Source organism: Calonectris borealis, chromosome 1, assembly GCF_964195595.1.
Source record: "Calonectris borealis chromosome 1, bCalBor7.hap1.2, whole genome shotgun sequence".
NCBI lineage: Eukaryota > Metazoa > Chordata > Aves > Procellariiformes > Procellariidae > Calonectris > Calonectris borealis.
This window is the reverse complement of record NC_134312.1, coordinates 207,041,701-207,066,816: the sequence shown is the minus strand read 5'-3', so window position 1 is coordinate 207,066,816 and position 25,116 is coordinate 207,041,701.

The window sequence follows — 25,116 nt, the reverse complement described above, 5'->3', positions numbered from 1 at the left end:
GTTTCATCTTCTGTAAGACATGATGCAGAGCTGTGCTGGATCACAAAGCACACTGCAATCCTCTGCAAGACACACCAAAGAAGACACATAAGGAAGGAAGTAGCTTTGAGTTTCAAGTTCAGCAAAAAGATCTTTACAAATCTGGATATAAGCATAAGCATAAAACAAGTTGAGAGAAAATCAATTAATAGAAGCAGAGGGTAAAAATCCCCAAGCTGGTACCTACTTTTTAGATAGGTATGGTGATACAGCAATTTTGCTGTTTATTTTTAGGCTATATGCTGTAAAAAGTAATACTTGGGAGGTGGATTTCTATAAAGACATCACAAAGGTACTCAGCATTTGGCACTTCCTGTGTAAATCATTTTGATAGTAGTTGAACACATAAGGGTGAAATCCTGCCTCACTCCAACCACTAGCCAAGTTCCTATTTCACTGCAGAGAAACTACATTTCAACTTGAATGTAAAATACTTGCTTAATTATCCATAATTTTACTTGGTAATCAAGCCCCATGTTTCTAAATCAATCTAACATGTTTTCAATTAACACCTTTTCAGATACGTAAAAACACTGTCAGTTGAATAATCAGCAGTTTTGTTCTTTATTCTTGCAATGAAAGCAGACCTTCTAAAAGCAAGTGTTATGTTTTTCAGTCAGTAACAGACACGGAGACTTCATTTTATTGACAGCAATTAACTTTTTAATTTAAAAAATGACAGTAACTTAGAGGTAATCCAACAGGTTTTCTTCCTTTTAACTCTTAATCTCCTAGGTGTGCACTTATAACAAAAATGTTAAAAATGTGCTTGCAAAATATAACCAGAACTCTAAGGCAACGGGATCAACTCAATGCTTTTCTGGTTTATAATACATTGGATAAATCCATGCTAAATGCTTTTAGGTCAAAACATTTAAAATACTGAAAACATTTCTTGTTGTTGTTATTGTTCTAGTTCTTTTTTAAAGACAGCCTGGCTCAGTAAAAGATATTGTAAGATCCAGATCCATATGGTTGGTTTTTCTGAAGACAGTTTATAAAGAACAATATACTCAGCAGTGCAAGCTGCTTTATAGGTTTTAGAAATGTTTTAATTTTAAGAAATGTTATATAACTCAATGATAGTTCCAAATGTGGCAGATAAGCAAATGAATTAAGGTTTGGATCTGCATATTTTGTGTATTTACTTCAACTCTTGAAATATCAACTGCCAGTCCTAATCTTATTAACCTTTTCAGAGTGCAAAATGCGCAAGTTTTGAAATTTTTGCTTTGTGATTTTAAGCCTTCCCTCCTTATTATAGTACAAACCAATTGAAATCTTCTTCTAATCAGAAAAATTAACCAAATGAAGTTCTTAGAAACCTCACAAACATCGATGAGAAAGACTTAATTTGGTTTATGAGACATCCCCAGACCATCCCTGGAGTCAGATAGCCCCTACTGAAAATATACCGCTGTGAGGCTGGACTGCACTCATGTGTGGTTGGACAACTGGTGTTGGTAACAGGGTTTTAGATTCTATGATCATGGGATCCTATCTGCAGGTCAGCATCTGTTTGGGAGAGGTGGGATCCACCTCTCCAAGCAGGGCAAAGCTATTTTTGCCAATAGGATGTCTGACCTCATTAGGAGGTGGAGGGAGAGGGTAACGGGGGAGAGAGAGAGTAACCAGCAGTCCTGTGAGAGAATGACAGACAGGATCATAGAATCATAGAACAGCCCAGGTTGTAAGGCACCCTGAAGGATCATCTGGTCCAACCTTTCTTGGAAAAGGGAGCCTAGATGAGATTACCTACCATCCTGTCCAATTGCATCTTGAAAATCTCTAGTGATGGGGACTCTACCACATTCCTATGAAGGTTATTCCAGTGAATGATTGTTCTCACTGTAAAATAAGTTCTTTCTTATACCAAGATGAGCAAAGAGCATGGAGTAATGTGATGGGGTCACTGAGCAAAGGGTATGGGGAGATATGGCAGGAAGGAATCACAAAACCAACAAAATGGGGCTTAAGTGAGGTCACCTCCAGCACTTGCATGTCATCAAGGAAGTGTCTACAAGGAAGCATTATGGAGAAATTTGCCAAACCCCCTCCAGCAACTCAACATGCTGGGGTGCTTCTCTAAAGTGCCTGTACACCAATACATGCAGTGTGGGGAATAAACACGATAAGTTAAGAGATATGTGTGCAGTTGCAGGGCTACGATCTTGTTGGGGTCATGGAGATGTTGTGGGATGGCTCCCATGACTGCAGTGTTGCAATGGAGGGATACAGGTTCGTTGGGAAGGATAGGAAAGGAAGATGAGGAGGGGGAGTTGCCTTTTATGTGACAGAGCAGCTGGAGTGCATGGAGCTCTGTCTGGGGATGGATGAGGAGCCAACAAACAGCTTATGGGTGAGGATTAAAGAGAAGACAGGTAAGGGTAACATTATAATGTTACCTGACCAGGCCACCTGACCAGGAAGAACAAATGGATCAGGCCCTCTACAGACAGATAGGAGCAGCCTTACATTCACAGACCCTCATCCTCATGAGGGACTTCAACCACTCTGATATCTGCTGGAGGGACAATAACAATACATAAGCAATCCAGGAGGTTCCTGGAATCCATCAACAACTTCCTCCTCCAAGTGATAGAGGACCCAACAAGGGGCTGTGCTCTGCTGGACTTCATACACACCAACAAGGAAGGCTTTGTTGGGGATGTGAAAGCCAAAGGCAGCCTTGGCTGCAGTGACCATGAGATGGTGGTGTTCAGAATCATGAAGGCAGGAAGGAGGGTTAAAAGCAAGCTCACAACCCTGGACTTCAAGAGAGCAGACTTTGACCTCTTCAAAGTTCTGCTTGGAAGAGTCCCATGGGATAAGGTCCTGGATGGAAGAGGGACCCAAGAAAGCTGGTTAATATTCAAGGATCACCTTCTCCAGGCTCAGGAGAGTTCCAGCCTAATGAGCATGAAGTCAGGCAAAAGTGTCAGGAGGCCTGCATGGATGAACAAGTTCCTGGCCAAAATAAAACATAAAGCATACAGAGGGCGGAAGCAAGGACAGATAACCTGGGCAGAATACAGAAACATTGACCAATCATCCAGGGATGAAGTTAGGAAAGCTAAAGCCCAAATGGAATTGAGTCTGTCCAGGGATGTCAAAGAAAACATGAAGGGATTCTTATAAGTACTAGGCAACAAAAGGAAGACTAGGGAAAATATGGACACATTGCTCAAAGAGACTGGGGACCTGGTTATACAGGGCTTGGAAAAGGCTAAAACACTGAATGCCACCTTTGTTTCAGTCTTTCTTAGCAAGACTAGCCTTTGGGAATCCCAGGTCCCAGATACCAGGGGGAAAGGCTAAAGTAAAGAAGATCTAACCTTGGTGGAAGAGGATCAAGTCAGGGAGTACTTAAGCAAACTGGACACACAGAAATTGATGGGTGCTGATGGGATCATAGAGTCATAGAATGGTTTGGGTTGGAAGTGACCTTTTAAAGAACTTCTAGTCCAACCCCCTTGTTCTGGACTGGGACATCTTTCACTGCGTCAGGTTGCTCAAAGCCTCATCCAATCTGGTACCTTGAACACTTCTGGAGATGGGGTATTCACAATTTCCCAGGGCAATCAGTTCTCCATCTTTCTTTTAAGCCCCCTTTAAGTATTGAAAGGCCACAACAAGGTCTCCCCAGAGCCTTCTCTTCTCTAGGTTAAACAGTCCGAACTCTCTCAGCCTTTCTTCATAGGAGAGATGTTCCAGTCCTCTGATCATTTTCGTGGCCTCTCTCTCAACCCACTTTAAAAGGTCTATGTCTTTCTTGTACTGGGGACCCCAAAACTGGATGCAGCACTAGGGGTGGTGTCTCACAAGAGCAGAGTAAAGGGAGAGAATCACCTCCCTCAACCTCTGGCCACAACTTTTTATGCAGCCCAAGATACGATTGGCTTTCTGGGCTGCAAGTGCATGTTGCTGGCAAATACCATTTTTTTTTGTCCACCAGTATCCCCAAGTCCTTCTCCACAGGGCTGTTTTCAATCCATTCATCATCCAGTCTGTACTGATAATGGGGATTGCCCTGACCCAGGAGTGGGACCTTGCACTTGGCCTTGTTGTACTTTATGAGGTTTGCATGGGCCCACTCCTCAAGCCTGTTAAGGTCCCTCTGGATGGCATCCCTTCCCTCTAGTGAATCAACCACATCACTCACCTTGGTGTCATCTTGGTGTCCACTGATGCAGTCACTCCATCATGGAAGGCCACTAAATTACTCAGGTGCAATTTGACTTTGGTGAAACCATGTTGGCTGTCTCTAATCACCTCCCTGTCTTCCATGCGTTTTGGCATATGTTCCAGAAGAATCTGTTCCATGATGTTACTAGGCATGAAAGTGAGTCTCACTGGTTGGTAGTTCCCAGGGTCCTCCTTTTTACCCTTTTTAAAAATGGGTGTGATATTCCCTTTTCCCCAGTCACCAGGGACTTTGCCTGATTGCCATGGATTTTCAAATATGATGGAGAGTGGCTTAGCAAGTACATCTGACAGTTCCCTCAAAAGCCTTGGTTGCATCCCGTTGGGTCCCATGGACCTCTGTTCGAGATCATTCACAGATGGTCTTGAACCTGAATTTCTCCTATGATGGAGGGACTTCATTCCCCTAGTCCTTGCCTTGTGGTTCAGGGACTTAAGAGATATAGGAAGAGAAATTGTCAGTAGTAACTGAGACAGAAGGTTGAGTACCTCAACCTTCTCCATGTCAGTTGTCACTAGATCTAGTGTCTTATTTTTCAGGGGGAGTGCAACCATGAGTGCTGAGGAAGCTGGCTGATATCATTGTGAGGTCACTCTCAGTAATCTTTGATCGCTCATGGCAACTGGGAGAAGTGCCCAAAGACTGCAGGAAAGTAAATGTCACTCCTGTCTTCAAGAAGGGCATTAAGGAGGACCCAGGGAACTACAAGCTGGTCAGCCTCACCTCGGTCTCCAGGAAGGTGATGGAGCCGCTAATGCTGGGAACAGTTTCTAGGCACAGTAAGGACAATAAAATAATCAGTAGTAGCCAGAATCGATTCACCAAGGCAAAGTCATGCTTGACCACCTTAACAAACTTCTACAATGAAATGACTGGCCTGGTAGATGAGGGAAGAGCAGTGGATAGTGTCTATCTGGACTTTAGGAAGGTCTTTGACACTGTCTCCTATGAGATCATCAGAGACAAGCTGTTATGTATGGGTTGTATGAGCAGACACTGAGGTGGATTGAAAACTGACTGAATGGCCAGGCCCAGAGAGTGGTGATCAGCAGCGCAAAGTGTAGTTGGAGGCCATTAATTAGCGGTGTACCCCAGGGGTCTATAATGGGTCCAGTCCTGTTCAACATTTTCACTAATCGTCTGGATTATGAAGTGTGTACCCTCAGCAAGTTTGTAGATGACACCAAACTGGGAGAAGTGACTGATACACGGGAGGATCGTGCTGCCATCCAGAGGGACGTTGACAAGCTGGAGAAATGGGATGTCAGGAACCTCAAGAAGTTCAACAAGGCGAAGTGCAAAGTCCTGCACTTGAGGAGGAACAATCCCAGGCACCAACATGTGCTAGGGAACCCCCAGCTGGAAAGCATCCTTACAGAAAAAGATCTGGGGTCGGGGTGGACACTAAGTTGAACATGAGCCAGCAATGTACCCTTGCCGCAAAGAAGACTAGTAGTATCCTGGACTGCATTAGGCAAACTACTGCCAGCAGGTCGAGGGAGGTGATCCTTCCCCTGAGCCCTGGTGTGCTGTGTACAGTTCTGAGCAACCCAGTAGAAGAAAGACATGGACATACTGCAGAGAGTCATACAAAGGGCCACAGAGATGACGAAGGGACTTTCCTCCTACGAGGAAAGGCTGAGAGAGCTGGGACTGTTTAGATGAAAAGGCTTAGGGGAGTTCTCATCAATGTGTTTAAATACCTGAAGAGAGAGTGGAAAGAAGATGGAGCCAGACTTGCTTTAGTGGTGCCCAATGCCAGGGCCAGAGGTAATGGGCACAAACTCAAACACAGGAGGTTCCCTCTGAACATCAGGAAACACTTTTTTTGTGAGGGTGACTGAGCACCGGAACAGGTGTTCCAGGGAGGTTGTGGAGTCTCCCACCTTGAAGATATTAAAAAGCTGTCTGGACATGGTCCTGGTCCACAGGCTCCAGGTGGCCCTGCTATAGCAGTGGGGTTGGACCAGATTAACTCCAGACATTCTTTCCAACCTCAACCATTCTGTGATTCTGTGAGTCTGTGTATATATCTGTGATAACTCTCACTACGGAAAAATGGGGGATAAGCAAATTTTGAATTCCACACGTTTCAGAACAGTTATTTCAACCAATTTTCTGCAAGAAATCTCAAAATTAAAATGCAATTTTTTATTCCTTTGAAGCTAGAATGTTATTTCATTCCAGTTTGTAGACAAAAAAAGCCATTCCTTTTTTTGCCTTGTCTTAAAAATTCCAAGTTTGTGCCTGAGCCAGGTTAGACTGGCTGAGTATCCTCAGAATGGAAACCATCAGCTTCATACATCTGTGTTCACCAGATTTTTTTCCCAATAGATCTCAGAGCTTCCTTAATGATTAACACAGTTTCTTCCAAGTTTTAGGCTCTTTCCATCATAGGTAGCAAGCTACAACGTTGTCTACTGGCACAGGGGAGTGTGGGGATTCCAGATGTTGGAAGGAGCATCTGTTGTTTCAGGACTAAAAATCTGTCTTGAAACAATATAATTTCTCTGAACCATGTTTCACAGACAATTCCCTCCATGTTTCTGCTTTTAATTTCCTACATTTTAATTCATATTTGCAATGAAAAAATAAAGCAATGTTCTTCAGGAGTGAACATTCTTATTTCGATCTTCTGAGTTTATCTGTGAATCCAACTGAAAAAAACCCTGAAAATAAATTATTTCAAGGATGTTCTATGAGCAGAAATCACTAAAATTCAGTTTCTATAAAGGTCTTTAACACATTCTTACAGTGGGAATCTTGGAGTTGAATTATTGTTAAAGGTTAAATCCTTCTGGAAGCAACATTAAGCCATATGAAGCCAGAAATAAGCTATCTTTGTATCCTTTAGCATGTTTTTCTAAGGCAACAAGTTTTATATGATCACACTGTATCTCTCAGTCCTTCTCTAATAGTGCTGAAATCATCAACCAGCTTTCAAGTACATTGAAAATAACAGATGAGGTCTTAAAGAGACAAAATTTCTTCAGGTTTCATGAATACTGTTAGTAAGAGATTGTCAGTTCTTCAATCATTACTACCCCATAAAGGGAGAAAAGCAGTTGTAACTTATCTCCTCACCTCCTCCAAGAGTTAACAGCCACCTGACCAATTCACTCACTGTGAACCTTTAAATCAGCCAGAGCATATGCTGCCTCTGACTGTCCTGGTTTCGGCTGGGGTAGAGTTAATTCTCTTTCTAGTAGCTGGTGTGGCTGTGTTTTGGGTTTGGTATGAAAGGAATGTTGATGGCAAATTGATGCTTTAGTTGTTGTTAAGTAGTTCTTAAACAGGTCAAGGACTTTTCAGCTTCCCGTGCTCTGCGGGTGCAGGAGAAGCTGGGAGGGAGCATAGCCAGGACAGCTAAGTCAACTGGCCAATGGGGTATTCTATACCATATGACATCATGCTCAGTATATAAACTAGGAGGCATGGTCAGGGAAGGGGGATTCGCGGCTCAGGGATGGCCTGGGCATCAGTCGGTGGGTGGTGAGCAGTTGCATTGTGCATCGCCTGCTTTGTATATTCTATTATTGTTGTTGTTGTTATTATTATTACTACTGTTCTACTATGTTTTATTTCAATTGTTAAACTGTTTTTATCTCAACCCATGAGTTTTCCCACTTTTGCCTTCCCGATTCTATCCCTCATCCTACCGGAGGAGGGGACATGAGCAAGCGGCTGTGTGGTTGCTGGCTAGGGTTAAACCACGATGCTGACCCAGGAAAATAAACAGGAGATCTGAGAAAACAACAAGTATTTTGAGTATGGAGACACAGAAGGCAGCTGAGAATAAGAGGATGGGGGTGGATGCAGAGGGGGAAAGAATTAGTCATAGGGTGCTGGAAACACTTCTGTAGACAACTAGGTGCCATTAATTCTAATTATCTCAGGACCAACTTGATTGTGGTTTTTTTCTGTATTTGTAATTCTTAATTGTCATTAAAGAATTGTTCACCATTTCATTGTTTCTCTCTATCTCTTGTTTAATGTGCTTTTATGATTGTAGTGACAAATATGTCAACTACTTGCAAAAGATTTTTTGTTATTATTTAAATAAGTATATAAGGTTTGGAGAGAGAAAAAAAAAACATCGCAGCAATTCAGAAGTCTGTTTCTCTTTTCCTGTGTAGGAGATGAAAAGGGAGGGAAAGAGAGAAAAAGAATATGTCTGATGTTTTTAAACTATGCTTAGCAAATGTATCTCTAAATCACTTAATCTTATTAAATGCCTTGTTATCCTCATTTTTTCCCCATAAAAAATCAGTGTCATGGCACCCCTGGTGCAAACCAGCTCCAAATCAAAGACTGACTGCTGAGTTGCGAATGCTGGGCTTTCATGAACAAAGCACGGTTCTGTTTTCTTTCCTTCTAAAGGGAAAAAGGATGGACAACATTCATTTTATCTTCCTTTTATTGTTAGTTACCTCTGAGTTTACACTGTGCATGGCACACATAAGCTAAGGCTTCTGAGAGAAACTTAATAGACATCATGCGTAGTGGAAAACATTCTTATCTTGCAACATTTGAGGGGAGAGAATCTCCGTTAATGTAAATTAGGAGAGATCCACTTTGAAAAAAAAGCTACATTTATTCCATAGGATGAAATTCATGGCTGAAAGTCTCTGCTCTACAGGGGATTAACATTGCCTACAAAAACTTTTATCGTTTCCTTCAGCAAGAGGAGAGTTAAGCCAATGTTGAGCCCACCAATTTTACATGTTTCTCCATTTGACCTTTAAAATCCCATATTACAGCTGACGTTCTCAGCGCAAAATCTGTGTGCAGTGTCTGCTCTTCCTATCTGTCCCAGGATTTTGTGTTGCTGTTCATCAGTGTGGTGTATGAGGTCTTTCCTGTAGAAAGAGCAAAGTCGCTAATAGGTGACAGGGTCTTATGGAAGGAAGTGCATTAAACATTGCTTTAGCTACAACTGTGTTATAGCTTTCTGTGCCTCAGTATGGTTTGTGCCCATCAAGTAAAATGGGTTGGTGCATCTGCCACACAGAGGAATATTACTGTTGAATCTGAATAGAGGAATGGGTTGGTATTTCAAGATAATCATTTCAGAAAAGAGAATTAGTGGGAAAAGGGAATAATGGGAGAATATGTGGTGGAATTTATCTCATTGCCATTATGAGCTACAAAATGCTGAAAGCTGTAAAAGCATTCTCCTGCTCCCTTTCTTGAGCTGGAGAACCAGAAGGGAGAACTGTGAAAGGAGAATTTATCCTGTGGGCAAATAATCTACTTCCATTTTCATCAAAATTTGATGTAAATGTACACAATTTGTTTTTATTTCAAAATGCTAAATGTTTATCTAGCAACAACAAACTGTAGGACTTACTAAGTGAGTTAGTTTGCTGCTCTTCTCCAGACTAGTCTCTTTCTCAGTGGTTTTACTGGATGGAAGAGGCAGTAGTACTTTTTTCCAACTCTATTTGTGTATCAGACATCACTGTTTGTTTCTTACAAAGAGAGATGGGGCAATTCATACCTCACAACTTTGTACTATTGCATTTAATAAGGATCAAGTTTCAAGGTTTTTCTCCCTTGTGATAAAAAGAATACCCGATTTTGGAGCATGTCATAGTTTAACCCCAGCCAGCAACTAAGCCCCACACAGCCGCTCGCTCACTCTCCCACCAATGGGATGGGGCAGAGAATCGGAAGAGTAAAAGTGAGAAAACTCCGGGGTTGAGATAAAGACAGTTTAATAGGGAAAGCAAAAGCCATGCACAGAAGCAAAGCAAAACAAGGAATTCATTCCCTACTTCCCTCGCGTGTGAGTTGGCCGGGCTCATCGAGAGGGCTTTAAACTAGATTCGAAGGGGACGGGGATAAAACCAGGCTCTCTAGAGAAGAGCCTAGGGACCGCACGCCATTGTTGGGGGAGAAATCGGCAGCCCAGCTCAAGTGCATGTATACCAATGCACGCAGCATGGGCGGCAAACAGGAGGAGCTGGAAGCCATTGTGCAGTGGGGTAGCTATGACTTAGTCGCCATCACGGAAACATGGTGGGATGAGTCGCACGATTGGAGTGCTGCAATGGATGGCTATAAGCTCTTCAGAAGGGACAGGCGAGGAAGGAGAGGCGGTGGAGTAGCCCTGTATGTTAGGGAATGCTTCGACTGTCTAGAGCTCGATGGTAGTGATGACGAGGTCGAATGCTTGTGGGTAAGGATGAGGGGGAAGGCCAACAAGGCAGATATCTTGCTGGGAGTCTGTTATAGACCACCTAGCCAGGACAAGGAGGCAGATGAAATATTCTACCAGAGGCTGGCAGGAGTCTCACAGTCACTAGCCCTTGTTCTCGTGGGGGACTTCAACTTTCCGGATGTCTGCTGGAAATACCACACGGCAGAGAGGAAACAGTCAAGGAGGTTCCTGGAGTGTGTGGAAGATAACTTCCTGACGCAGCTGGTAAGCGAGCCTACCAGGGGAGATGCCTCGCTTGACCTGCTGTTCACGAACAGAGAAGGGCTGGTGGGAGATGTGGTGGTCAGAGGTCGGCTTGGGCTTAGCGACCATGAAATGGTAGAATTTTCGATACTTGGTGAAGTAAAGAGGGGGGCCAGTAAAACTGCTACCATGGACTTCCGGCGGGCGGACTTTGGCCTGCTCAGGACACTGGTCGAGAGGGTCCCTTGGGAGACAGTCCTGAAGGGCAAAGGGGTCCAGGAAGGCTGGACGTTCTTCAAGAAGGAAGTCTTAAAGGCGCAGGAGCGGGCTGTCCCCATGTGCCGCAAGAAGAACGGGCGGGGAAGGCGACCGGCCTGGCTGAACAGGGAGCTCTGGCTGGGACTCAGGGAAAAAAGGAGAGTTTATCACTTGTGGAAGAAGGGGCAGGCAACTCAGGAAGAGTACAGGGATCGCGTTAGGTCGTGCAGAGAGGAAATTAGAAAGGCAAAAGCCCAGCTAGAACTCAACCTGGCCACTGTCATGAGAGACAACAAAAAATGCTTTTATAAGTATGTTAATGACAAAAGGAGAGCCAAGGAGAATCCGCATCCTCTATTGGATGCGGGGGGGAACGTTGCCACCAAGGACGAGGAAAAGGCTGAGGTACTCAACGCCTTCTTTGCCTCAGTCTTTAGTAGTCAGAGTGGTTATCCTCAGGGTACTCAGCCCCCTGAGCTGGAAGACAAGGACGACGAGCAGGATAAACCCCCCATAATTCAAGAGGATGAAGTTAATGACCTGCTACGCCACCTGGACGTTCACAAGTCTATGGGGCCGGATGGGATCCATCCGAGGGTACTGAGGGAGCTGGCGGAGGAGCTTGCCGAGCCGCTCTCCATCATTTACCAGCAGTCCTGGTTAACTGGGGAGATCCGGGATGACTGGAGGCTCGCCAATGTGACTCCCATCTACAAGAAGGGCCGGAGGGAGGATCCGGGGCACTACAGATGGGTCAGCCTGACCTCGGTGCCGGGGAAGATCATGGAGCGGTTGGTTTTGAGGGTGCTCACGAGCCATGTGCGGGACAACCAGGGGATCAGGCCCAGCCAGCACGGGTTCATGGAAGGCAGGTCCTGCTTGACCAACCTGAACTCCTTCTATGACCAGGTGACCCGCCTAGTGGATGAGGGAAAGGCAGTGGATGTGGTCTACTTGGACTTCAGTAAGGCCTTTGACGCTGTCTCCCATGACATTCTCCTAGAGAAGTTGGCGGCTCACGGCCTAGACAGGTACACTCTTCGCTGGGTAAAAAACTGGCTGGATGGCCGAGCCCAGAGAGTTGTGGTGAACGGAGTTAAATCCAGTTGGCGGCCGGTCACGACTGGTGTTCCCCAGGGCTCAATACTGGGGCCGGTCCTGTTCAATATCTTCATCAATGATCTGGACGAGGGGATCGAGTGCTGCCTCAGTAAGTTTGCAGACGACACCAAGTTGGGTGGGAGTGTTGATCTGCTGGAGGGTAGGAAGGCTCTGCAGAGGGACCTGGACAGGCTGGATCGATGGGCCGAGGCCAACTGTATGAGGTTCACCAAGGCCAAGTGCCGGGTCCTGCACTTCGGCCACAGCAACCCCAGGCAACGCTACAGGCTTGGGGAAGAGTGGCTGGAAAGCTGCCCAGAGGAAAAGGACCTGGGGGTGCTGATTGGCAGCCGGCTGAACATGAGCCAGCAGTGTGCCCAGGTGGCCAAGAAGACCAATGGCATCCTGGCCTGTATCAGGAATAGTGTGGCCAGCAGGAGTAGGGAAGTGATCGTGCCCCTGTACTCGGCACTGGTGAGGCCGCACCTCGAATCCTGTGTTCAGTTTTGGGCCCCTCACTACAAGAAGGACATGGAGGTGCTGGAGCGTGTCCAGAGGAGGGCAACGAAGCTGGTGAAGGGCCTGGAGCACAAGCCTTATGAGGAGCGGCTGAGGGAACTGGGGTTGTTTAGCCTGGAGAAGAGGAGGCTGAGGGGAGACCTCATCGCGCTCTACAACTACCTGAAAGGAGGTTGTAGCGAGGTGGGTGTTGGTCTCTTCTGCCAAGTAACTAGCGATAGGATGAGAGGAAATGGCCTCAAGTTGCACCAAGGGAGGTTTAGATTGAACATTAGGAGAAACTTCTTTACTGAAAGAGTGGTCAGGCCTTGGAACAGGCTGCCCAGGGAAGTGGTGGAGTCCCCATCCCTGGAGGTATTTAAAAGACGTGTAGATGAGGCCCTTAGGGACATGGTGTAGTGGGCATGGTGTGTTGGGTTGACGGTTGGACATGATGATCTTAGAGGTCTTTTCCAACCTGTATGATTCTATGATTCTATGATTCCCATCGGCAGGCAGGTGTTCAGCCATCTCCAGGAAAGCAGGGCTCCATCACGCGTAACAGTTACTTGGGAAGACAAACACCATCACTCCGAACGTCCCCCCCTTCCTTCTTCTCCCAGCTTTATAAGTTGAGCATGACGTCATATGGTATGGAATATCCCTTTGGTCAGTTGGGGTCAGCTGTGCTGGCTGTGTCCCCTCCCAACTCCTTGTGCACCCCCAGCCTACTTGCTGGTGGGGTGGGATGAGAAGCAGAAAAGGCCTTGACTCTGTGTAAGCACTGCTCAGCAATAATGAAAACATCCCTGTGTCAACACTGTTTCCAGCACAAATCCATACTAGCTACTGTGAAGAAAATTAACTCTATCCCAGACAAAACCAGCACAGAGCATGAGATTGTAATGTGGTCCCAGCTCAGATTTTGTTACTGTAAATACAAAAGTATTTACCCTAACTATGAAAGCTATAGTAACCAAAGACTTTTTCAGCCTCTCACCTGCTGTGTTTCTTTAACTTTTTCAGCAAATTTCCTGTCCATAAACACAGTGAGGGGAAACAAAAATAATCTAGTGCTCCCATCAGTTCTTTAAAGTAAATTCTAACACTTATACATACACACTTATGAATGCTGTGCCCTTACATCTCTCGCAAGTGTAATATTCTGTTAAACATTTTAGATTCTTTTGACTGGTGATTAGTGCAACCCAGTGATTAGGCATACGGCTCATTATTATTATTATTATTATTATTATTATTATTATTATTATTATTATTATTATTATTGTTGTTGTTTAAACAATATCCAAAACTTTAAAGATACTTGCTTTTGAACTGGACGTGTAACCTATTCCAGCTACATTGAAACTTCATTCTTTAGTATCATATCAATCCAAGTAGAAGGAAGAATAAGATTCAGCAGTACATACTGAGTATGGCACATATCAGAAATTTACAGGATCAATGTGTGGGCTTCGAAGCTATTCAGTGTTCCAGGTTATTAAAATCTTAACATCTTTAGAGGCCTTTCATCTCAGCTGTTAAATCCGTCTTGTGAACTTGTATGCATGAGTGGTTTTAATCCTCTGGGTCCTATGTATGCATTTGAAAAATCTTGGCTTCAAAGGACTTTTTATGAATCCATTGCAAGAAGAGATGCTGTGTCTGGCACCATGCCATAGACAGTAGCACATCTTGCCACTAGCTTTGGTGTTCATGTGAGTGTACTTCTACTGTACGCACAAGCAGTTTTCACTGTCAACTGTGGTTTACTTGAAATTCCAGCATCTTAGGGTTTGGCGTGATTTGGATCAAACTTTCCAATGAACAAAATACATATCTACATAGCTAAATGCATCTATGACACACAGTGGACTTTGATCCTTAGTGAAGAGAGGCAGTGGTTCACACACACACCACATAGAGCCAGATGCCTTCAGGGCAGATGGGCCACAGCCACATAACATTTGGCCCTGGATCTGTGTCATGTGCCCCCCCAAACTTTTTCCCCCTATGTGTCTCTCTGAAATAATGAGAAACCTGTGTTTAGTCCCACTAGGGAGAGGTTTTTATAGCATGAAACTTAGGTTGTGTATTGCTTGCCCCAAGGCATGACACATGAAGTTGTGTTAATCGTTAAGAATTAGTGCTCACCAGGTAATGTTAGAGGATGTTAGAGAGCAGAAAAAAACCTAGTTGAGTGCAGCCTTCATCCACTCTTTCCATTGAAAAAAATCTCTATAGAAAAATCTCTTTTTAATAACAGATGGATTTTGCATCATGAGGAATTGATTGATAGTGCTCCAAAAGAAAGTTTAGAAACAGATTAACATTTATGCAGTGTGGAAGATTAAGGGGTCAGGGCTCGAGTCTTAACTCAGAAGCCAAATTATTTGACAGGACAAACCTACCTCAAGTTTCCTACAAGCTAGAACACTGATTTTCAGCTAGGTTTATTTGTCAGACCAATATGTGCTTTTGACTGGATTTTATATATTCACTCCAAATACACTGAATTCATACAAAGAGGGATTGAAAGTATTCTACTTTGGCCATTGCAAATATTCTGTTTGCTCATAAAACCTCTCTAGCAGATCTTTTGAGCTTTTCAGGATTTTTTTCTTTTACCACTTTTCTTTCTTTGTAAGTATCTCTGATATGTGTGGACAAGAAGCACAGTATACATGTTATATATTATAATAACTATTCCCATGAAAGATACCTGTAGAATTTGTCTCTTCAGAAAAAGAAGTTTTTGTTGTTTCTTTGACTTCAGTCCTTACCAATAAAACTGTGGCCTTCATGCTTTAATAATGACATGACATGACATAGGACGAAGTAGTGGAGGGATGTGAGGGCAAGCCAATATAAATATATTTACCAGACAAATATCTTCCAACAAATCTTTAATCTACTTAACAATGTTATCAATTAGTGAAGAGCATTGATTAGGTAAATCAATACAGTTCTTGTTTAACAATCCAGATTTCTTTTCTGGTTATGTCCAGATGTTGCTGGTATTAACATGCTGCTGATACTTGTTTTTCTTATAGAATTTGCATATTCTAAATTAAAAGAAGGGAAAATATGTGTTAACATTTCTAGTGACGTATGTGAATATTTTTTGTTCATGACTCATTCAGATATAGAAAAATGTCTATTCTCAGTTTTTCTCTTAAGCACACTTTACATGTTTTCCTTAATGATACAAATTAATATGTTTCTTAGACTCTGGAATAAGGCCTTGGCTCTTCTAGAGTGTATCTTTTATCTCTGTTCAGTTGCAGTTTAGGAATACAAATACGAAATACAAACAGCAACTTTTCACCCCATAAACAATGTCAGGTGTTCATCTGTATGTGTGTGGAAATTATTAAAATAACTGTTAACTAAATAATGTCAGCTTTGTGTTATGCAAGATTTCAGATGTTTCACATATAAAATGCAAACATATTTTTAAATATTACCCTAAGGTCTTTCTGCCAGCTTTAGTACTTTTCTGGAGGGTCTTCTCTTTTTCTTTTACTTTCTTTTTTTTCCCCGCACCTCGAATAGGGGATTTTACACTTTGGGATTTTTTTCTATTCACACACTAATTAGACAATATATTTTCAAATCAAAACTAATTTTATTTCCTGCCTCCTGTTTTTATTGTCTGCAATAGGGTTTTTTTTCGATGTATTTTCTGTCCCCAGCGTTCTTTGAAGCTGAGTGTAATATCAGATGGGACTTTCATTAACGTACCATTTTATTGCACACCCTAGCCTGTTGAAGTGAGTAACTTCTGTCATTCACTTCAGTAAGGCCAAGGCTCCACCTAAGGTTATTAATGAAAATGTTAAAACAGAACGCGATCAAACAAGGACCATGTCTCATCAAAACTGGATACACTGTTATTCATCATTACTCTATTTTACAGCCCTGTAGTTAGATCTTGTCAATATGACAGAGTAATTTTCCAAGTTGATTTTAATTAATGTTGAGAGTAAGATCATTTGCTAGCTTTGTAATAACATCAAAAAGCAATCAGACTTGCCTGGCAAGATTTAGTGTTTATAAGCCTATAGTGAAACATCTTGAACATCCTCAGTCCTACAGGTGGCAGGGACAGGCCACTTTTCCCTTATTCACAGTCAATGAAACAAGCCTGTTTCACCAGGTATATTATGCACCTCTTCTAAAGGAGTAAAAGTCTTGCTGTGCTGTGTGAGCTCAGGAAGGAAGTGTTGAACAGAAGTCTTCAAAGGGCTGCCAGCGGAGTAGCTCAGCCTTTCTTTGTCCCTCAAAAGAGAAGCAAATAAGATGGTAATGAGGCATGTTAAATATAAACCACCAACTGCATCTCTGCACAGAATCACTCTAAAAGTGACATATCCCTGCCATGTGATAGATTGGAAATCTCAGAGAACATTAAAAAAATATTAGCAAGTTTAAAAAAAAAACAGTGACTAATACAGATTTTTTAAAAAGCAATGAAGCAGACATTTGTAATAGGTGTTTTGGAAAAAAAAAGTATAAACAGCATAGGACGATTCTCTAAGAAACTTCATTGTGTTAAAGACAAGTCGATTGCAAGTGCTCATGGATTAATTTGGTTTCCTACATCCAAGCAGAATATCCTAACCAGCAAGATATAAACACAAGGTTTTTTTTCAGCTGTGCTTCCAAAGCAAATAAATCCCATTATTTCAGTCACAGCTAAGAATCCAAAAGCCTTTGAGGATCAGGGCTGTAACACATTAAAAGGATTTATCTCCTAAGCCAAAAACAGTCATGAACAAAACTCAGTGGGAAGAAAAAAAAAATTAATGAAATCTATGAATGATTAGGCAATGTTTAAGAATGATTTATTATGTTTTTTTCTAATTGCCTACAATTCCCAATTCTTCAGGCACCTAAAGAACTTTTATTAAAAAATCTGGGTCAAAAGAGGAAGTGAAAGTAGCAGTTAAACAATGTCTCCCTTCTTCACATTTGCAATGGAAATTAATTACTTCATTTAAATAAATATAAAAAAAATAAGTTAGAGAACACAGGCAATATAAAAGTAAAAAAAGCGCATCCATGAAAAATCTCTGGTTAACAGGGAACAGGAAAATGGAACACAGCTACTTAAAGTATGAAGGGCAAATAAAAAAAAGTTGCAGGAGCTATAAAATTATAAACTTTTTATTCATGATACAGACAAGAAATACAGTATCTTTTTAATCAGAAGACCTAAATAACTGTGCTCGAGAAATACTAAAATATCATTAAAGGAACTAGAAATGCAGCACATATCTATGCACATACATGATTGCAGGTGACACAAAACTGGAAGGAGTGGTTGATATGCCAGAAGGTCATGCTGCCACCCAGAGGGATGACAAAAGGCTGGAGAAATGGGATGTCAGGAACCTCAAAAAGTTCAACAAGGGGAAATGCAAAGTCCTGCACTTGGGGAGGAACAACACCAGGCATCAACATATGCTGGTGACCACCCAGCTGGAAAGCAGCTTGGCAGAAAAGGACCTGGGGGTCTGGGTAGACACCAAGGTGAACATGAGCCAGCAACATGCCCTAGCCGCAAAGACGACTAGTGGTATCCTGGGGTGTATTAGGCAAACTACTGATAGCAGGTAGAGGGAGGTGATCCTTCTTCTCTACTCAGCACTGGTGAGGCCACACCTGGAGTGCTGTGTACAGTTCTAAGTAACTCAGTTCAAGAGAGAGATGGACATACTGGAGAGAGTCCAGCAAAATGCCACAAAGAAAAGAGACTGGAGCATCTCTCATGTGGAAAGGCTGAGAGAGCTGGGACTGTTCAATCTGGAGAAAAGAAGGCTCAGGGGGATCTTATCATGTCTATAAATACCTGTAGGGAGGTTGTAAAGAGGTCAGAATCAGGCTCTTTTCAGTGGTGCCCAATGCCAGGACCAGAGGCAATGGGCACAGACTGAAACACAGGAGATTCCCTCTGAACATCAGGAAATATTTTTTTACTCTGAGGGTGACTAAGCACTGAAACAGGTTGCCCAGGGAGGACTCCCACCTTGAAGATATTCAAAAGCTGTCTGGACATGGTCCTGGACAACTGGCTCTACATGATTTTGCTGTAGGAGGGGGGCTGGACCAGATTAACTCCGGAGGCCCCTTCCAGCCTCAACCATTCTGTGATGCTTTGAGTCTGTTATCAATGTAGTTTTCTTTAAGCATTTCGGGAAACTTTTACGTTGCAGAGATTGGCAAGAATGAAAAATTGTGGCAATGTTTTATAAAGAGTAAAAGATTAAAGAGTAAAGTTTTATAAAGAGTTAAGTTTTATAAAGAGTAAAGCTATCTCTATGCTTTTTAACATCATGTGCATTCCAGGCAAGATATTGAAAATGTTTCATCAGTGAAGAATTATGCAAAATTAATGCCTAACAACAGTTTTATAAGAACAGTTTTGTCCTTAACCGCTAAGTTTTCAAATTCACTACGTTGATACAATCAATTTCTGTAATTGATTATTTTGACTTAGTCCCAGAAGATACTGATTTTAACTGCTTAAAATGTAAAACCAGTGTAATGCATAATAACTGGACTAAAACTTATTATCTGATACTTTTGTAAAAGTAAACAGAAGAAACACGTAATGGTGCTATTTTTATTGACTATCCTGTAAACCTTGGACTTACACCATTTAATAAGCCAATAAAACTTGGAGATAATACAGTTCTGATGTAAGTTTTTCTTAGCAGGATATTGATAAATATGAAAGTAATCAGGATAAATCTGTAAGAGTGACTTGAGGTCTGAAAAATTTTCATAGATTCATAGAAAAATAGAACGGTTTGTGTTGGAAGGGACATTTAAAGATCATGTAGTCCAATCCCCCAACCATGGCAGGGACATCTTTCACTAGATCAGGTTGCTCAAATCTAAATCTACTCTCTCTAAAATCATTGTCCCTTGTCTTATTACTACAGGCCTTAGCAAAAAACCTCTCTCTACCTTTCTTACACTTGCAGGTATTGGACAGCCACAACTTCTCTGAGCAATCAGTTCTCCATCTTTCTTTTAGGCCCCCTTTGAGTATTGAAAAGCTGCAACAAGATCTCCCCAGAGTCTTCTCTTCTCCAGGATGAACAGACTGAGATCTCTCAGCCTTTCTTCATAGGAGAGGAGTTCCAGCCCTCTGATCATTTTTGTGGGCCTCCCCTGGACCTGCTTTAACAGGTCCATGTCTTGTACTGGGGACCCCAGAACTGGATGCAGCACTCCAGGTGGAGCCTCACCAGAGCAGAGTAGGAGGGGAGAATTAGCTTCCTTTACCTGCTGGCCATGCGTTTTTTTATGCAGCCCAGGATATTGTTGGCCTTCTGGGCTGCAAGTGCACATTGCCAGCTCATGTCCAATTTTTCTCCCACCAGTATCCCCAAGTCTTTCTCTGCAGGTCTGCTCTAAATCTATTCATCCCCGAGTCTGTACTGATATTGAAGATTGTCCTGACCCAGGTGGAGGACCTTGCACTTGGCCTTGTTGAACCTCATGAGTTTCACATGGACCTACTCCTCAAGCCTGTCAAGTCCCTCTGGATGGCATCCCTTCCCTCTAGCAAATCAACTGCACCACTCAGCTTGGTATCTGCAGACTTGCTGAGGGTGCACTTAATCCTACTGTCTGTGTCATTGATGAAGATACTAAATAGTATTGGTCCCTGTATGGACCCTTGAGGGACACCACTCATTATTGGTTTCCATTTGGACACTGAGCCATTGACTGTAACTCTTTGAGTGCGGCCATCCCACTAATTCCTTATCCATTTAACAGCCCCTCCATCAAACCTGTACTTCTCCAACTTAGAGGTGAGAATATTCTGGGGGACTGTATCAAAGGCCTTACAGACGTCCACTTTCTTTGCAATAAGACAGTAAGGCTAGTCTATTTAGTTTATGCAACTCACTAATGGTCTTTAAATATTTTGATGGAGAATAGATTTATATTATTAGAGGTAACTTCAATACAGCAGAAAAAAGCATACTCTATACAGGAAGACACAATGTATGTACAGGAAATGCAGGAAATTCCACTTAGACATACAAAAAACACTTTTACTGTGAGGTTGGTCAAACACTGGAACAGGTTGCCCAGGGAGATTGTGGAGTCTTCATCCTTGGAGATATATAGAACCCAACAGGACATGGTTGTATTTGGATATACTCTAGCTGGCACTGCTTGAGCAGCAGAGTTGAACTAGAAGATCTCCAGAGGTGCCTTCCCACATCAGCAGCTCTGTGATTGTGTGGTTCTGTGACATATTTACATGGTGACTTCCATAGATTATGAAAGTAAATGCTCTACTTCTTGAACAAATAGAGCTAAGTTATGAATCTTAACTTTGATGTGGAAATTATTGTTTGTTTTTATGACTTGTATTGTGCAGATAATGCATGTGTCCATCCATCTCTAGGCTGGATCATTGTCTAAGGCACTTATTTAGCATTAAATACTATTATTGATTATGAACAGGTCATTAATATAATCTGATTAATAATATCTCCTTTGAAATCTTAAAATAGTAATAATTGAGACTCCTAAACACTGAGGATGGGATTCTTATGAAGATGTGACCAGTTTACACCCGGTCACCCTGAACTCCCTTTACAGTTAACAGAAAAAAAAGTAAACAAGTTTGGGATATTAATCCCCTGATTCATTTTAGAAGTTTACTTTAGGACAAGATGAATTATTGCTTAGAAGGGCCTCAAAAGACTCCAGGATGTGAACAACTTACATTCTAAAATCACCTTATTATCAACAGTACCAAGTGGAAACAGTGCCCTACTTCTCACTCTACAAGCCTGAGATTCAGAGAGAACATGAGAAATTGAGGTGCTGATCTCCAAAAGTGTTTATGTACCACTTTCATGATCATGAGGAGTACGAAGATTTAGCCAAATATCCTTAAATCTCTAACCAAAATGTAACCTGGATTTTAGATAACATTTAGATAACATTTTAGAGCTATGTCCAGTTCTTTGAATTATTAGAGGAAAGCTATAGAGAATATCTTGCTCTATGTATGACGCATATATTTAATCTGGTAATTATTTGTTAGTGTATATATTTACATTAAAAAGTTCCACTGGTAATGATTAATCCCTCATTTTTGTAGAGAGAAATCATACCTTGCCTTTTCTCCTTTTGATCTCCCAGAGTACCCTTTCCCTTTTGCCTAAGAGTAATAAGCGTTGTGTAAAAGGAAGCCTAGTTCTCAGAGTTTTGGTTTCTGGTTGCTTTCCTCTTTATGGGTGATTATTTCTTTCCTTCATTAGATTCCCTCAGTAAAAATAATGGTCTCCCTCATTATTCTGGTGATTTCTAGCCTCCAATCTTGGGTTTGCACTAGCCCACCCCCCCCGAATGGTTTCTGCTACCAGCCCTGCGGGAGTAGTAGATCTGGCTATGTAGACTGCACCACAGACAGTTAAGCAGTAACACAGGAGCAGCTGTGAATAGCTGCTGGACTGGCCAGCAATCAGACTTTTTCTTTCCAGGGCAGAGAGGAAGAAGTATCTCCTACAGTTCAAGATAAAATGAAAGGGGGGGATAGCAGTCAGATGAAGTTGCTTGCTTGCCTGCTCACTACAAGACTCACTTTAAAAGCCTTTCTGAAGTGATATTTCTGACCATAATTCCCACCTACCTTCTCTCTGCTTCTACTATATTTTGCATCTTTGACTGCTTCAGCTGGTGGACTATTTGCAAGGGACAGCAAGCATGACAGTTTGCAAGCCTGGAATTCAGAATCAGAGTTTAATTATCTGTTCTGCTCTAAATTTACCCTGGTATCTTGAGCAATTAACTTAGAGATAGATTCACTGAAGGATTTGGATATTGCAATGCCTTACTTAAAGGCTCCTGATCTCCTGGGATGGAATTCTGAGTTAGGTGACTAGACTCCCTATGCTTTACATGAGGCCAGGGGGATGTTAAGGGACAGAATAAAATTTCATAATAGCCAGTGTGCTGAGTGGAAGACATAGATCATCAAAGTAACAAATAAAGAATGCTGATGACAAAGATGTGTATTAGATCCCAGCTTTCCCTGACGCTTAAAATCAAACTTCAGGCTGTGGAAAGTCACCTGACATCTTTGCTTGGAATTTGCAGCTCTGAAACACACTGTCTAATTAGATATCTGAATCTTTCTTTCAGAAATGGAAATAAGGATTGTGCTTCTCTTTGAAAACACTGGCGTGGCTAGGGAAGGAAAACATACCTACATTTTTAATTTAACAGTATCACCCTCACTCTGAATATGAGAGACCTGGGTTCGTCTTCTCTCTGTGAGGATTTCAACTCACCTCCCTCCCCATCTGCCAAGTAGCTAACTGCAATTCAAATCTGTATGTATGTTTAATAACAGATGTAGAATTAAGGAGAAGATGTATTTCTCTCGCTCCAACTGTGATATTTTGTAGAAAGTGTTAAAGATTCATAGGTCAAATGTAAGAAAGAGCAAGCCTGACTTAATATGTGAGTGAAGAAGGAGGGGGAGAGAACAGCAGAAATACAGAACTGGATTCCAAGATCTCCTTCCAAAACTGTTTACATATTTCATCAAATGTGTCTAACAAAACATTTAATGAATCCCTACTGGATTGTAAGTGGACTGTAGCTATGGTTAAATCCAGTGGAGGGTCAATTACTTTCATGAGTATTAGCAAAGATGATAAAAATCAGTCCTGAAATCAAGTATAGAGAAAAATAAAATAAAATAAAAAACAAACCAAAACCTCACATTAAAAAACACTTTCTCTCCTTTTCAAAATAATTCATCTCTCTGTTTCAAATTCAAGCAACAGAATTTGAGAGGCTGTTTCTTCTTAAATGTCACTAACAACCTGCAAAATTTTGTGGAAGGTTGAGGTCTTGAAAGCTAGCTTTCTACATGTTCACATCCTCACAGTTTTGTCACTAAATTAATTGAAAATTAATCCATTCCTAGAGTGATTGTTCTGACTCTATGCCAGGGCTGCACATCCTGTCTCTCTTGCGATTTCTTTTTTTTTTTTTTCAGAAACCATGATCTTCTGCAACAAGTCACCATCAGCAAGAGCAGGAGGCCTTTCTCTCTTGAGCTTTTGGCACTACATCAGCCTGGTACCCAGAATGCAAGAAAACAACAATGCTGAAGTAGGAGTCAGGCAGGAAAGACAGCTTGAGTTATCGGCAAAAGTAAGATGGAAAGAAGGCAGACTGCTCTGGGCAAAAATCTTCACAAAAGCATTATGTGAAAGAAAAGGATTTCCTGAAGTGCTAGTTATGTTGTCAACTGCTCGTGTTAATGAATAGCACAGTAATAAACAGAAAAGACTGATGGCCAGGAGGAGGTTGTCTTCTGTAGACTCCGATCAATATGATGTAAGTCAAATATAAGATGTATATCCAGGAGACATACATCTGAGTCAAATAAAATACAGCCTGTGAACTCAGAAGATTCTAACATAATTTTCAGCTGGGGCACTGGCACCAAATCCCTGGAAACTTTACACAGATTCCTTGGAAGAATATGACCTTATATGAATAGAATCCATCTTTGTAAGAGACCCTGCTCTAAGGAAAGAATTTATCCCCTTTACTATTTGAATGTAATGTTTTATGCCTTGTGACAAGTGCAAAATCACATCCACTGTATACAGGCCACTTATTTAAATCAACGGTGTTAAAGTTAACACTGCATCATTTAATGAAAAGTGTTAAACAAAAAGGTTAACTAATCCTGAGTAGGTCTTGGAGTTAATAACCTAAGAATACTCACTGAATTAGCTTTCCAAATTTATCATGTCACCCCTTGAGTAAAATTTCAAAGTAAAGATAATGAGGCTATGGGGAAGAATAACAGATGTGGAGTATTAGAAGCTAGCAAATTGCAAGTGTTTCATGCACTCATAGAATTAAAGTATAAAGGGAATATACCATCACACTTACTGACTTCCAGATAGCTCTTAAGACCAACAACTTGAGCTAGACTAACAATCTTAAAATATGTTTTAAAATTGTCTTGTTGTGTACCTTAAAGAATACATGCTTACTTGAAGCAACTTAAATTATAAACAAGCTTACAAAGTGTTCAATATCAAGTAGAGAAAGCCTAGTTTTCATTTTGCCCTCCTTAGGAAGGGAGTAGAGTTTTTCTCATAAAAAGCAAGTTAAAAAGTCTGTGAGCCTAATTACAAAGTTTTGCATTTCTGAGCTAATATTTATATTGATGTAAACTATGTACAAAAATCTTACTTCTCAATTCTATCCTACTCTGCATTCCTTCTGCATACATTCCTACAGATATTCATGGATGAAAAGCATCTGGTGCTCAAAGTTTACAACCAAGAGAGGTCCTTTTACTGTTTTGGCAACTGGCAAAACTTTCATCATATTTAATGAAACTAGAAGATCTAAATTAGTGTAGAATGGAACTAAAAATGCTAACATTTATCATACCACCATAGATTATAGCAGATTATAAAATTATAATCAGACTATAAAGATTATAAACTTAAAGGAAAGACTTGGAAGAAAGAAACTTTTGATTAGCATGAAAGGTCAAAAGCACAATTCCAAACATGAGCAATATTTTGGATGT